The 9631-nt window shown below is 46.7% G+C and overlaps 1 protein-coding gene across 5 annotated transcripts in view; it reads right to left on the reverse strand.

Annotated features, from left to right (window-relative positions):
- The window catches only part of MPPED2 (metallophosphoesterase domain containing 2), a 173023-nt gene extending 166712 nt beyond the window's left edge, over positions 1-6311 (reverse strand). Inside the window, exon 1 of one of the 5 annotated variants that reach the window (XM_032357584.1) lies at positions 5427-6311. The gene's annotated coding sequence lies outside the window, so the exon portion shown is untranslated. Of the gene's footprint in view, positions 1-1245; positions 1370-3520; positions 3621-3848; positions 4105-4423; positions 4442-5426 lie in introns of those variants that run through there. The other 4 variants (XM_032357588.1, XM_032357586.1, XM_032357585.1 and 1 more) reach the window with 4 other exon arrangements.
- Positions 6312-9631: the final 3320 nt, after the last annotated feature.

Below are 9631 nucleotides of genomic sequence, written 5' to 3' on the forward strand. Positions count from 1 at the left end.
AAAATCTTAACACGTGTCGTTGCCTCATGAACACAACCTTTAGCAACATTCTACCCTGCATGCACCGTGGAACGGACCCTGCACTCCATAGCACATTGCTGGCTGCTAGCAAATCACTTCCATGGCATTCCAACTAAGATTTCCTCTTTAATTATAATTACGGCACTTAACATGAATTACGGAAGGGGCATATCCACAGTTGCCATGGTGTCTAACTATAAATGGTTTGTGCTCGAAGTGGAGAATCTTCCAAACTTGCCCTGCTAATTGGAATGTTTGGTCTGTACAAAGTTGATGTCCTAGAATAACGTGGAATCTCAATGCTTAACACAGCCATAGAACACGATGACAAATTAAAGTTTAAAATGCTACACTTACAACAGATACCTGTGTATAACTATAACACATACGTAATATATGCACATGTTACACACAATTTTTTCTTTCACAAGCAGTTCCCCAAATACATAGGTACTCAGCGCCTGGTCTACATATGTATTCCACTCTGGCCAAGAACCTTATGGTAAGGCAAATCCTTCTTGCTTAATGTAATTATGATTTCTTCAAACACTCCAGTCACGCGGAAGAAAGTCAAACACATCCAGGCTTGGACCACTACTTGGATGCATTCATTACTCCTCGCTTAGAGCCCAAAGAGAGCCCCGAAAGGTGGCGGCCATTACGTCGACCACCTCATTCTTGCTTGGTGCTGTATAATTCTCAGTAGCTGGTTTCATTCTTTCAAAATTTCCGTTAGTTTTGATTATTCTGATAAATGTCAATATATTATTTGCTGTACTGGGTTGAGAAATGAGGATGTTTATTTTTATGGTAGGTATGCAAAGAGAGCAAATCCCTGCACTGAGAGCTGTTGGAACTCCTTGGTGCAACAGAGAAGAAACGGGTAGCACCCTCCTGGAGTAACCCTTGGGCAACCCACGCTCTTTACTTGAAGTGCTCTGCATCAGAATATGTTTACCATGTGCACCATTAAGCTCCGGGAATCTTAGCTGTTATCTCAAATAAAAATATTTAGAATAATAAGATTAGCTTTAGATTTGGCATGAAACACCTTAGATATCAGGCAAAAGGCAGATGGCCTGCCATAGGCCATTTATTTTATTATTTTACAACCCGGGGAGGTTGTGTAGTCCTCCATATGCTAGCTGGGCTAAGAAATTCCACAGCGTTCTGTGCAAATCATTGCCTTCTTCCTATTAGCAAAGCAAGCTAAATGACACCCACCTTGCCTTCCTTCCTAATGCACAGCGCCACTGCGAAGAGATGAATCCCTGGTGTTCTGGCATTTTAAACAAAGTGTCACTTTGGGTTCTCTTTCTTCTTCCTGACTTCATGGGAGGTAGGAGTCCTTTAAGCACTAGTTGATAGACAACCAGGCCAGTAGGATTAACTAAATTAAAATCTCTCCCTGCTCGTTTGATGCAAGATATCTATAAGAACTGCTTACAAATCATAATGTAGCAGTTTTCATACCAAGTTTGCAGCTGTTTCCTTAATTTCCCCCACAATTATATTTTACTGTTATTTTGCATAACAGTAAAACACAACACCTGCTTCAAATTGCAGTCCTGTTCTAAGTACTGTAATTCTCTTTTGAGACACAAAGTACCGAGACACTACTGAAGCGCAAAACTGCATAATTGCGCCACGCTGAAAAGTAAATACAAATGAAAACATCTTCCTGTTATAGAAATGGCTGTCATTAAAAAGAATGTTAGCCATCAAAGCACAGAGAGAAAAAAAAATACACATTTTCAGACCGCGAGAACTTAGTGTTTGCATAAATTAAAGAGTGGTGTAAATTACATGGCAATTCTTGTGTTCCTGCCATCAATGTCTATTGTGTGAGATACACAGCATTAAGAAGCAGAGAAGACAAAATTCATGTCTACACTACAGTGACCTCTCTGTAACAATCTCTGCACTCCGCGCCAGAAAAAGGTTTAAATGTTTCTGGAGTAAACTCACCAATTAAACTAAGCGAAAGAGCCTAGAAATAAAATTTCCACACCTGCTATGTAAATATCTATGCAGTGACTTAGAGTACTTATTAGATCCTCCCATTTGAAGCAGAAAAGAGAACGCAGAAGGTAATCAATTCACACTCCTCAATGGTCCGGTCTATCCTGAAGTCCAAGTCAGATTGCCTTTTCTATCAAGTGAACATCTGTGCCTCTTTGCACCTTTGCCCCAGCAAGACAAACAGAACATCTTTTCATCAGCAAGCACAGACCCCTATAACTCTGAAGGGCTAAATGGGTGGCTGGCACCTCATTTGAATTCATCTTCACCATGTTCTCTTTCAAATGTTTTATCGAAAGAGTGCACCTGCAGTGTCTACCTTCTTTAATCTGGAGTCCTTTGAAGAAACTATCGGACAGAGGCAGAGAGCTTCAAAACTTTCACAGGAACCTCTACAGGCAAGTCAAGAAAAGGCTTATTTTTTAAAATACTATGTTCACCCCGATATTAAACATCAACACATGGAAAAGGCATTTTTTGTTTTTTGTTTTTTGTTTTTTCCTAGCAAACTCTCAAAGAGAGGGGACAACAACCCCTCCTCTGACCTGTGAAATTTGGGAAAAGCTTTAAATAAGACAGAGTGATACACTATCCTAAAACTATCCAGAAGCTGATTTGCCTTGCTTCACATATTTAGCCAGTAAAATCTTCCAAATGTCCAGATTTTGGAGCATTTCATTCTCATTACCCTTGCATCACTTTTTACATATAATATTTAAAGAGACCAGTATTCTTTCTTTTAATTTTCATTTTATATTTCAGCACATTTGCTCCACAAAACAAAAGAACTTGATACTAAATGCCAGGAATCCTAAAGGAAAATCTAAAAGGGACTTACACTGCCAAACATTCATGCTAGTGCTAGTTTGATTTTCGCTTTAAAAAAAAAAAAAATCATGTGGGCTCATTTTGCATTTCCTAGACAGCAATCGCGTCTCCCATCCCTTAAGCTGTGCAACTTGCAATGTTCTTTTTCGGGAATCTGGCTGGAAAACCTTTTAAAAGTCTGCTGGCAATGAAAGGATTAAAAGCTGAGGAATTAAATAACTGTCTCCACCTCCTAGACATCAGAAGTCCAATTTACCAAAAGTTTCAAAGCAACAACTGATGACCTCCCTACCCGAGCTCGCTCGGCACAGCCTATGAGAAAGGAGCCCGTGATTTCCTCCTTTAAACAAGGATGCTCATTTTATTCACCAGCCCTCAGAAGATCGCCCGACAGCCAGGCCGGACTTTGGAACTCGCCTGCTCCAAACTCCACCAAATTTCGCTTTCTCCTCCCTCTGCCGCACGGATCGAGTGATTTCACAGCTCACGCCCCTACTCTTTTATGCCCACCTCCAGTTACTCATCCCTGTATCCCGGAGCGATGCCTACTAGCCTGCTTAGAGGCGTCTCCGCCAGGGTTTTGAGAGGGATGCACAAAGTTCCACGTGCCTCTGTCCACAGAGCGCCCCCCGCCTCCCGCCGCACTTACACCTGAACTTGTCTCCAGCACTGCGGACACCCGCCTGGCACATTCTTTCGGAGAGAAAGGGCAGGACTTTTCTCCTGCGCCTCTGGCAACGCGTAGAGCCTATATATGGTGGGGCGGGGGGCGCGGAATTCTCTACTTTGGATTGGTTTGTTTGTTTTAAATCTAGGGTGGGCAGTTAGGGGGGGTGTCCTTCAGCAACTACACACACACACACACACACACACATTCTCTCTCTCTCTCTCTCTCTCTCGCCCTGCCCTCCCGGCTCACGGCCGGCTCGTCCGGGCTACAGCTCCCCCTTCCTTCCTGGAGCACCAGCTCGCCTTACTCGCTCAGTCCCCGTTGCCACCACCGTCGCCTCCGCTGCTGCCGCCGCTGCTGGCACGGCTGGAGCTGGCGCTCGCGGCCCGGGGCTCCGTTGGGCGCCTGTCTTTCTTTCTCTCTCTCTCTCTCCCCCAGCCCCGGATTGATTGATGACCACCGGCGGCCAATGGCTCTGACACCGCGCCATCCTCGCTCGAGCATCACAGCCCCACGCCCCCGACGTCAGCCTCGCGGGCGCATTGGCATCCCCGAACCCTCAGAGCGGAGCCCGCGCCCGGAGCCGCCGCCGCCGCCGCCGCCTCCCCGCTCTGTGCCCCGGAGCTGCCGGGCTGCTTTCCTGGAGCGGCGGAGAAAGGAAGGGAGGGAGCCAGGGAGCGTTAGAAGGGGGTGTGGAGGCCACGGATTTCCCCCCTCTTTAGAAATCTTTTCTTTCTCTTAAAGTTTTGTTTGTTTTTATCCACCCTGACCTGTTTGTGTTCGTTTGCAGCATCTAAATCAATTACCGTTTGCATGACCCGCATTTGCACTGAATTTGGGGTACGTTGGGGGAGGGGGTTAGTAAATATTCTCCAAACCTACCCCACCGGGGCATCCTTAATTTCTTGCTGGTGGATTCTAACTCCCTCCGCGATCTCCAGAAAAATGCCCCCTTCAGCTCCTAGGCCGCAAAACCCCGGAATTCAAAGGCTTTAAAAAGATAACCCTGTTCCGTGTAAATAGCAAAGAAACTCCTTCTCTGGAGAAGAAATCGGGAGGCAATGGTTACTTTTTCTCCCCGCTCGTACCCCCGCCGCCCTGTCCGGATCGCCGGCTCGCTCCGCAGGCTGCGATCGTAGAGACCGGAGGCGGCAGGGGACAGCGAGGTTGGGGCGCGGGGACACGGTGAGAAAAAGCCCCGCGCCGGAGCTGCGCGCGCGCGGGCGGCCCCGGGGGCGACAGCGGAGCGCAGCCCAAGCACAAAGCTGCGCGGCGCCTTCCCGGCCACCGCACCTCGCTCGGGCCGCCTCGGGCGCCCGGGTCTCGGGCCAACACAATGCACCCGGGCCTAGGCCGGGGCGGTTCGAATACATAACCCCGGGACTTTCTAGTAAACAGCTCGCCTAGCCCTTGTCCCCACCCCCATCCCCGCCGCCCGGCTTTCGCTGATGCCCCTCGCGGGCACCCCCTTCACCCTTCCTAAGAAATCCCGGCGGAGAAGGGAGCTAGAGGTGGGGACCCCGAGAGGTCGGGGGCTTAGGACTGGGGGGAGGGGGAGGGGGGATGAGCAGAGGGGCGAGATGGGGAGTGGGAGGGAGACAGCTCCTGAAAAAGAATTTGCTTTCGCTCTGGGGTAGAAAATACGCCCTCCTCGGGTTCCGAATTGCCCGGGAAGAGCCCGCTCGCGCGAACGTCAGGAGCACCAGGGCAGCCGCGGTCCGCAGCCTCCAAGCCCCTCGCACGCGCCTCTGACAAGGCACCTCTCACCCGGGCTCCGCTTTGTGTGTGCATTTTTTTTTCCCTTCCTCTCTCGCGCGCGGCACCGGGCGCCCGGCCGCCTCCTCCCCCTCCCCCGCCCTCCGCCTCCCTTCCCGGGGCGGATTACCTTTCCCGGGCTGCGCTCCGGGTCCCGGGGATGCCTTCAGCGCCCAACGAGCAGGCGATCCATCGCGGAGCGGCCCGAGCCGGAGGGAGGCGTGCGGGGGGCGCGCGGGGGCGGCGAGGGGCGCGGGCGGGCCAGAACCTTCGACCCCGGAGGTCCCGCCGCGGGCTGGGGCGGGGGGCCGGGGGGCGCGGCACAAGAGGGAGGCGGGGGTGGGGGGGAGAAAGGACCCGAGCAGCCTCGTTCTGGGGAGAGAGCGAGCGAGGGGGCGAGGAGAGGGAGCGAGGGCGCGGCGAGCCAGAGGGAGCGCGAGCGGTGCAGTGACAGGGACTGCCACTGGGGTCAAAGGAGCACAGCTCCAGGAAGCAGGGCGGCTGAGGCGCCGCTCCGTGCGCGCTCCCCGGCGGGACCCCGCGCCCCCGCTCGCCCCTCCTGCAGCCCCGGCCCGCTGGAACCCCCACCCGCGCCCCGAGGCCCCGGGGTTGCAAGAGGAGGAGGGAGCTGAGGGCGAGGCCGGCAGCCTGCTGGTGCTCTCGGGTCAAGCAGGCAGCAGGAAGCTGAGCCGCAAGTTCATCATCAGGAGTGTGATCAGCGTAAAAATGATAGGGGACCGGGGAGGGGGGCGGCTGCGGAGCCCCAGAAAAATAAAGGGAGTTTTCCCTCCAAATGGGCGTCTTCTGCAGAGAGAACACCCAGGCCCCCCCATCCACCGACCTGCCTGGCGCTGTCTGGAGTCCTGGCACAGCTCCAGGGCGCCGAGCTCGCCTCGGGGGCAAGGGGAGCGGCTCGGGCACGGGACTCAAACCAGGGAAGGCGACCCTGGGTCCTCTCCCATCTGCCGAGCTTTAGGCTTTCCTGGGGGAGAGCTGTGCTCTCTTTCCTCAAGCCTTTCAACTAGCCAGATAGGCACGCGCACACACACACCTTTCTCTCTGCAATGTTGTGCCTGAGAAAGAAAAGGCCAATCCAGATGATAATTTTTTCACCTCCACGAATTAAAGCAGGTTCAGAAGAGGGGGGTGAGGAGGGCCAAAGACTCTAATTGTTCCCATTTTTGTTTGGGGAGCACATATCCCCCTGCCCCCCAAAAAAGAAGCACTTCAAAAACATTTTAAAAATCAAAGTTGGTCCAGTTTTCTGCTACTTTCGATAATGGCAAAAAAGACTTTCAGGATTGTATGCAAACAACCTAAGGAAAGGAAAAGCTGCTGACATGCTAGAAGACACAAGACAAGGAAGAGAAGGCTTTTAGAAAACTTGGTTGGCAGGGCCCTGTGTAAAAGACGAGGTGGGCCTGTGATGCTATGCCATTGTCAGAGCTGAAGGATTTGGACTGCAACCAGATCTAATTCCTTTCCAGGAGTGGGACTCAGAGATCTAGGCTTTCTCCAAAGGGAAATCCAATGGATATGTGTGAGAGAGAGAGAGACGCGTGCTAAGTATACTATTTGACAACTGACTAGACATCCTGGCTGAAATTATATCCCCTAAAAATAAAAAGGAGCCATTTCAACCTGGTCTGTGGCCTCTGTGCTGAGACTAATTGGTTTCCAGGGTCTGGGGAGGAAGGGAAAGAGGCTGGTAGGAGCCCCTATAAAAAAAAGATCAAACGGAATTCGCTAGAAAATATTTCCCTTTTACAATGGGATTTCCTGGCACTTGAATTTTAAGTAACCTATCTCTTATGCCTGAGCTGAAATGAAGGGAGAGATGGTGTTGCTAATAAATTTATTTTGTTGTACAGTAAGCCAGTGTGTTAGTACTTGTCAAATGTTCTGAGATCAAGAGGACAGTGATTCTCCTTGCCCAGCACAAATCACAGCAAGTGGCATTGACATTAAAGATGGCAAAGATGGGGGGTAAGGGGGGAGCACCTTTAAATTTTTTGTTTTCCAGTGTAGCAGGAAATACTGACTAAAATCATGTTGCTGAAGAAATGCTTGGTTTTGTTTCCCTTCCTCTGAGTTAGTAGTGCACTCCTCTTATCTAAATGGTTTGAATTTTTTTACTGATTTGGGCTGATTTAATCAGTTTAAAAAAACACACACAAGTTAAATAATTTCTGTGGTTTTCTTCCTTTTTTTTTTTTTTTTAAATAACTGGTAGTCAATCAAAACAGCCAAACTTACATTCGTGCATGAACCTGAATCTATATGTGTGCACACAGATAATAAATAATAATGTGTTCTACCTAGTAGCACATGTTACACGATATATAGCACTATACAAAACAAGTGAGTGATCCTTTCACCAACAAAGTTGATGAAAATTTGTATATCATTGTACTGAGTGGGAAAAATTGAGGCAAAAAAAAGCTGCTTGAAATTGTAACTTGTAGCATAGGAAGAAGTCATCCTCTTCCGTGTCCCTGATGATCAGTTATCGACTGGGAGAAGTAGTGACCAAGTTGTATTAGGGCTATGAATTTTTATTTCTATTAGGTTACCAAAATAAAGAAAGCCTGAGAAATAGCAGTAAATTTAAATAATAGTCAGGAACAAAAGGGACTCACTTTTCAAATAATTCTCATTACATGGATTTGAACATGTTGTGTTTTGTTAAATCATATTCTCCATCAATATAGCTACCTACACTAAAAGCTTGTTTTAAAATGATTGGATGTGAACCATATCTGTCCCCCGACATCAGCTTTGAAACATCGAGCCTCATTATAGCAAATTTGAAATGCTATAGGCTGGGAGTTTTTTGTTTTTTTTTTTTAAACATAAGTGAGCCTATAAGCTTCATTTTTTTGTCATTGTTAAATTCAATTTTTATTGTTTATAATGGAAAGTAAAAGAAAGCTAAAAATAAAATGCCAAGTTTATGATTGCCTTTATGCAAATATTACAAATTTTTCCCTTTAATGGAATGTAAATTTGGACCCTTTCTCCAGTGATTTCATCGAAGGAACTGGCAAATATGCTTCCTGATAGTCTCCTGCAATATCTTTTAAAATATCTTTTCAGAATGCATTTAGGGAAGAAAATGAGAGAGTGGAGCGTGGGAGAACTTTAGGTGGAAGCTTGGAAAGTGGATGCTACTTCCCTTGAAAGCTTAATACTTTATTTGGCATTAGCTCTCATTCTCCCTATAAGGATAGGTTTTCCAATACTTTAGGGACACGTGTATAACTTAAAACTTGGTTCAATCCTGTGGTTCTTCTACAGGAAAAAAAAAATTATCAAAACTATTGCATTTCACTGAATAATTTTATTGAAATTATGTACACCAATCTAACTCTATGAACAAACAACGACCATTTTGCTTCTTTTTTCTATTAAAATTTTCTGCATCTTTATCATTTTCCAGTAAAGCTTAAGATTATAGGTTATAAGAAATCAGAGCCTGCTGACAGAACTACTATTATGGTGCAGTTCAAAAATATCTGAGCCAGTGAACACCCCCATTTTATTTTTAATTCCTATAGTTTTCATATTTTTTGACGTGTTCCAAATGGGGGTTGTTTTTTTATTTGTTTGTTTTTGGTTTTGGTTTGGTTTGTTTTTTTTGGTATAAACTCCTCGAGTTTAAGAATTATGCCCTTTAGTGCTGCCTGGGTGGCTCAGTTGGTTAAGCCACAGCCTTCTCCTCAGTTCATGATCCTGGAGTCCCGGGCTCGAATCCTGTATCCAGCTCCCAGCTCCAGCTCTGTGGGGAGTCTGCATCTCCCTCTGACCTTCTCCCCTCTCATGCTCTCTCTCACTCTCTCTCTCAAATAAATAAAATCTTTAAAAAAAAAATTATACCCTTTATTCCTTCGTGTCCTTTGTTCTTATGTGCTGTGTACATAGTAGAAACTTGGAAGTATTTATTAAATGACTGTATGGGTCAATAAATGAGAAAGTGAGTAAGAGAAAGCATCAGTGAAGGAGATAACTATACAATCAAGGAAAATCCATACCAGATATGCAGAAACGGAAGTGATGTCATGAGGCCAGTGTCAGAGGATAAGAGCTAAGACCTTCTTATGGTGTTCAAATAGTACATTTAAAGGGTTTGCTAATATCTTTATAAACATGAAATAATACATAAGACTTTCAGAAATTGATTTTCTCATAAACTGAAGATTATCACGTATCACACCTGTTTAACGTGAGCCTTTTAAAAAATACAGTAAGATGTAAAAACAAACAAAAATATCCCTGATTAAAATTTGTATCTTTAAATTCACAGAGATAATGTACCAAGATAATAGTCTCAAGAGA

This window comes from Mustela erminea, chromosome 9 (assembly GCF_009829155.1).
Source record: "Mustela erminea isolate mMusErm1 chromosome 9, mMusErm1.Pri, whole genome shotgun sequence".
Classification (NCBI taxonomy): domain Eukaryota; kingdom Metazoa; phylum Chordata; class Mammalia; order Carnivora; family Mustelidae; genus Mustela; species Mustela erminea.